The 6,000-nt window shown below is 53.8% G+C and overlaps 1 protein-coding gene across 8 annotated transcripts in view; it reads right to left on the minus strand.

Moving 5' to 3' along the window:
• SIPA1L2 (signal induced proliferation associated 1 like 2) overlaps positions 1-3,296 on the minus strand; it is a 251,449-nt gene extending 248,153 nt beyond the window's left edge. For 3 of the 8 annotated variants that reach the window (XM_044942019.2, XM_044942020.2, XM_044942016.2), the window contains exon 1: positions 1,187-1,440. The gene's annotated coding sequence lies outside the window, so the exon portion shown is untranslated. Of the gene's footprint in view, positions 1-1,186; positions 1,441-3,153 lie in introns of those variants that run through there. The other 5 variants (XM_025284507.3, XM_044942021.2, XM_025284515.3 and 2 more) reach the window with 3 other exon arrangements.
• Positions 3,297-6,000: the final 2,704 nt, after the last annotated feature.

Raw genomic sequence — 6,000 nt, forward strand, 5'->3', positions numbered from 1 at the left:
AATATATTTCAAAGAAAGCAACAGTTTTGGGGATTTTTTTTTCTCCCATTACTGACTGTAACACCGGAAGAATTACAACCTGGATTGCAGACAGCCAACTCAAAAGCACAGTTTACTAAATGCCTGTCATAAGAAAGCCATCTAGTGTTAACATTTAGAAATGAAAACTGCAGACAAAAGAGGCAAAGAAAAGAAAAATCTAAGTGACTATTTGGAACTTACTGAGCAAACCTATGAGAATCACCAAAATTCTTTGTTTAAAAAAGAAGGCCATCCTTATCAAAAACCATGTCTAAGTCTAAACAAAATTCAAAAAGTCTACAACTGCGTTTTGACCAAAATCAGATTGTTTGGTGACCACAATTCCGTGGCCAATGCACTTGATGTTTCCAGTACTCACGCTGGAGTCATCTTGGGCTGAATTAATTTAACTGAAGCAGGTTAATGATGACAAATATCTCCCAGAGGGGCCATGCCAACTTGTTTTCTCTTCCCGAGAAGCATCGGCTCTCGCTCACAGATGATGAACCGAGATTGATTCTTTGGGTTTGCGGCGCGGTTGAAATTAATCTGTAGGTGCTCAAGGGGATACTCCCAGGACCTGGCCAAACTAGCTTCAAGGATACGCGGGCCCCCAAGCAGGACCGGGAGCGGAGGATGGAGCGAGCTGCGGACCCAGGGGAGCCGGGGAGCCGTCGGGCCACAAGGAAGGGAGCTCGCTGGCCGCTTGGGACCTTACAAAGAGGGGCGGGAGCTGCGAGGGCTCGGGCCCCGGGCACACCGTCTTCCCGGGGAATAAACCCTGCAGCAAGTTCAGCAAGTAACCCCGCCCGGCGCGCCGGGGAGCCGTGCCGGGCAACCTCTCTCTCTTTTCTCGGGTTAGTCACGGAGGAGTCGCTGCGCGCCCGGAGAGTCCTCGTTTAGTGCTCGCGTCAACGAGACCGGGATAACCTTTCAGCCGATCGATAACTTTGAGAACGAACGGCGACGGCTCCTCTTTCACCCCGGACTCTGGAGCACTGGCGCATCTGCCAGTCGGACCCCCGCCCCGCGCCCCGGCCGCGCGGTCGGCCCCCTGAGGTGCCCCCAAGGGCAGCCCCTCACTTCGGGACGGTCCCGGGACACGACCCGGAGACTCCCGAGCGGACCCCGCCTCGCCTCCCGTCGCTCGTCGCCCCGAACGCACCTCGGAGACGCAGTCCGCCGCGACCTGCTGCAGCCCGCGAGCTCGCGGCGGCGCCTACCGGGGCCGCCTCCTCGCCACCCGCCGCTGCCCGGGGCTGCCCATCGGCCCGGACCCTGCCCGCGCCGGGCTCCGGCGGGAGGCGGCCGGGACCCGCCGGCTGCGGCTGGAGCGATCGGCCTGCGCTTGAGCGAGCGGGCGGGCGAGCGGTCGGGGCGGGGGCGCGGCGCTGCTGCTCCTCCTCCTCCGTCCTCCTCCGGCTCCGCCGGCTCCTCCCGGGCTCCCACTCTGCAGCGCCGGCTCCCGACGCCGCGGCCCGCCCGCCCGGCGGCCCCGCCCCCCGTCCGCTCCGCCGCCTCCCATTGGCCACCGCCCGCCGGCCCCCTCGGCCCCGCCCTGCGATTGGGAGCGGGCGCCGTCCGTCCCACCGCCCCGCGGGACTCCGCGCGCAGCCGGTGCGCGGTTCCCAGGCCCCGCGGTGCACTGGCGCGGCGCGGCCCAGAGGGGCTCGGCGCTCCTCCTGAGGGGAGGGGGCTGCGAGCGGCGCGGCGCCCGCGACCTCAGGCGGGGGGCAGCCTACCTGCACCCGTGGTGCGGGAACGCTGTCTCCGTCCTCCTTGGGATTCGTTTTCGCTCCTCTGGCAGCGATAAGTTAAAAATCCCGAAATCTGTTGCAGTGATGTCGTAATTGGCGTCTTACTGGGTTCTCAGAGACAGTTGCCGAAAATTCTTACTGAGCAAGACATAATCTTTTTTTAATTCCTACAATTTGAGAAATGTGATTCTTAACTGGGGAAATTGACGCGTCGTGGGGCCCGCACGTTGAGCCAACCAAACCTGGCACGTTGGCCCCGCAGTGGTGTGCCATCTGCCTTGCCCTGGCTGCCTCGGCCTTACCGGGCTGGTCACGGCTAAAGGTCACCGTATTGAGGAAGTCCTGAACTTCCTTTGTTGATTGAAGATGATGTTGAAGGCGATGAGAGGAACAAGGGGGCTGTTTGGCTTCTTCAGAAACCTAAGGCCTGGAATAATATCAGTAGGTCTCCGCCTTTGAGCAGATGAGCGCTGGCTGTGCGCACGGCAGGGGACTCCTTATCGCGTATCATTGGGAAGATGGTAGCAAGGCCTCGAGGAACATCGCTAGCTCCCTAATTCTCCCTTCCCCTTAAAAGGAATTACTCTGCTTAATGTAGACAAACTGAACATTTTGAAACTTGCTCCTGGTGGGCACCGTTTCGAATTTGCTTTCAGCAAGTGAGATGATCTGTATGGCACCTGACTCTTTCAAGAGTAACTACAACCTTCCCATGCACGAGATGCTCAACACAGACCTTGGGAGAATTCTTAAAAGTCCCAGAGCACCAAGCAAGGAGAGTCATCGCAGGGTCCTGAAAAAGAATCCACTGAGAAGCCTGAGAATTATGTTGAATCTAACTAAACCCACGTGCAAAGGCCATGCACCTGGGCAGGCTAAGAATCAAACCTCCGGGAGGATAGGGCAGCAGTGGACCTAGAAGCCAGATCAGATGGGGAGGGGTTCCAGGCAAGAAGCCTTTAGTAGGGAAGAAAGGAAAGGAGGCTGTATTTGTAAAGAAACTGAAGAAGTCTTTGGCGGGGGGGGGAGGGGAGGAGGTCGGCGGAGGCGTGGGGGTGGGGGAGGCTGCAGAAACCAAGAAACCGGCCACTGGGAAGCCCCGCAGAAAGCCCACCACGGAAGAGAAGAATCCTGCTGCACAAACTTGTCTGTTTATCCCCTGAAGGTCAACTCATTTTGGACAGCTCATTTTGAATAAAGACCTGACCAAAGAGTCAGGGAGAAACACACACACACACATACACACCCTCGAATCTGGCTCCGCGCCGCCCCCTGGCAGTGTCCCTGCCGGGCCTACACTCTCCGGAATCGCGCCCCACCCCGCCCCACCCCCACGGCGCCGGGTCCCCGCCCTCACCCCCCTCCACACACACACCTCCCAGGAGAGCCTGAGCGTCGCCGGCCGACGACACAGCTGCCGGGTCCTACGCAGGCACCTGCCCCAGGATTGCCGCATCGCTGGTTCACAGGAAGACGGCAGGAGGGGCGAACTCTACTGTGTGCCCACTCCCAGGGCTCCCCGGACGTCCCCGGCGGCCCTCTGCCCCCAGGAGCTGGAGTGGGAGGATGCACTGAGAAACATGCACGAGGTCGGGCGATGCCAGCGCGCAGGAATGCTGCGAACAGCTTTCCGAGTCTGGAAGGGGGCTGGGAAAGGCGTGCGGTCCGGGAGCCCCAGCCCAGCCCCCGGGCCCGCCCACTCCGCCTCCAGGCCGCCCTCCACCCAGAGGAGAAATGCTCTTAGATCTTGATCTCGATGGAGAGAAAATGAACTTTTTATACCCACCTTTTCTACTTTGCTAGGACATGTTGATCACCCAGGAAGCTTTACCTGAAACTGTCTTGAAACTGTAATTTGCTCGACACTTGAATTGGTTGCTAAAAGATTAAAGGATCTCTGAGGACTTTTGAAGCTATTCTGGAGTTGACTGTGCCTAAAGGTTCACTAACAGGAATTGACTGCTATGTAGACGATACTTTACCTTCCAGTCCCACCGTTGGGTTTCCTGAGCCGGCTTCACTGTGGCCCAGCCGCTGGGATTGTGTTTCCTGAGACTGAATTCAGAGTTTTCTTTTCAGTTCCTCCTTTTCTGGAGGTTCTTCCTGGAGAGATAATGTTCTTAGTACTTCCCCATCCCAAACACACCCTAGAACATAACCCTCTTAAAAGTTAGGGGCGGTCCCTCCCATGCTATATTTCTCTGTGATCTAAAGCATGTAAACATTGTACAGCCTTTTATATCTCTGTAAAAGAGGGCTATACAATATGGGTATGCGTTTAATAAAACATGCCAGAGAGCAATATTGTGACGTGACCAAACCTCTGTGTTCTCCTGTCACCTCACTAGCAGTATATACCAAGTTTGCAGTTTATTAACAAACATGTGTGGAGACCCTGTGATGTTCCAACAGGTGCTGGGGATAAACATTCAGAGGACTAGGCCCTGCTCTTCATCATCTCTCCATCTCACCTGTGCCCATCCCCACACATGGCAGATACTCTACTCGAGATGTGGACACAGGAGCAGCCATGGACGGACACTTCCTGCAGGAGTCAAGAGAGAACAGACCTCCCCCTTCACACCATAGTGCTTCTCACTCTTCACAGAACTGCACGCGTCGTCATTTTTCCCACTGTTCTAAGGGCCGTGAGGAAAAGAGCCACGCCCCCCTCAGCCTTTGGACTCCTAAGGCAGTGACTGCGTGAGTCTATGGATTGTCACCAAGGTGGCTCTTGGTGCTGAGGCTGCACTGTCCACTGTCTGACAGATGAGGAAGAAGCCTTGACTTACTCCTTAATGTCCATAATGATCTAATAAGGAAGCCTTTATTTTAGTTTTGACTAACAACCAAAACATATTTTGATAGAAAATAAACAATGCTTATGAAAAAGCTATAAATATAACCAGTGATGAGGTGACTGCTGACATACATTAGTTTAAAATATGTCTACAGAAAGTTTAAAGAAAAGTGCCTACAGACAAAATTTATTAGTGCATCAAGCATAACTAAACTATTAAAGATATGAAATCCAGGAGTGTCCAAAATCTTATGAGAGGACATCAGTGGTTAATTTCATATATATATATAAACCTTAGCCATAGGCTAGTTTGGTTTTTAACGTTTTTTTATATATTGGAGTATAGTTGATTAACAATGTTGTGTTAGTTTCAGGTGTACAGCAAAGTGATTTGGTCATTAGTCTTGCAAACTCAAATTGAAAAAGCCTAAGTGGGCTTCCCTCATAGCTCTGTTGGTAAACAATCTGCCTGCAATGCAGGAGACCCTGGTTCGATTCCTAGGTCAGAAAGATCTGCTGGAGAAGGGATAGGCTACCCACTCCAGTATTCTTGGGCTTCCCTTGTGGCCCAGCTGGTAAAGAATCTGCCAGCAATACAGGAGACCTGGATTCGATCCCTGGGTTGGGACAATCCCCTGGAGAAAGGAAAGGCTACCCACTCCAGTATTCTGGCCTGGAGAATTCCATGGACTATACAGTCCATGGGGTTGCAGAGAGTCAGACACAACTGAGCGACTTTCACTTCACTTTCACAAGCCCTTGGGCCACTATCAAATTTGGCAGCATTTTTAAAAATGCTTATGGTTGACAGTAAACTGTTGTGAGCATTTATGAACGTCCTTCAGAGTTTCTTGCATTCCCAGAACCAAGGTCACATGCAGCCTTCCAGAACATTCTAGGCCGTAGCAAATATGACAAAGTCCCTTGGCCAGGCCTGGCCAATTCTGGATGGTGGTGATCCCACCCAGGGCCAGACCTACAAGGTGTTCGCCTTCTGGCAGATCTTGAGATCTTCAAGAGACCAAGCCTAGGGATGATTTGGGATCTTCTTCACCAAAGAACATATTCTGGAAATCCTACTGGATGTAATGTGTGTGTCTCCCCTCCCTGGTCTTCTTTCCTGCAGCCCATCTGTTTCTTGCTTTTTCAGGGAAAGGAAACTTAGGCTAAAGCCTGTGGAACTATAGCATCTTTCAATATATCGGGGCTTCCCCACTTGCTCAGCGGTAAGGAACCTGCCTGCAATACAGGAGCTGCAAGGAGAGCGGGTTTGATCCCTGGGTTGGGAAGATCCCCTGGAGGAGGGCATGGTAACCCTCTCTCGTATTCATGCCATGGACAGAGGAGCCTGGCAGGCTATGGTCCATAGGGTCGCAAAGAGTCAGACAGGACTGAAGCGACTTAGCCTGCATGCATGCATGC

Source organism: Bubalus bubalis, chromosome 4 (genome assembly GCF_019923935.1).
Source record: "Bubalus bubalis isolate 160015118507 breed Murrah chromosome 4, NDDB_SH_1, whole genome shotgun sequence".
NCBI lineage: Eukaryota > Metazoa > Chordata > Mammalia > Artiodactyla > Bovidae > Bubalus > Bubalus bubalis.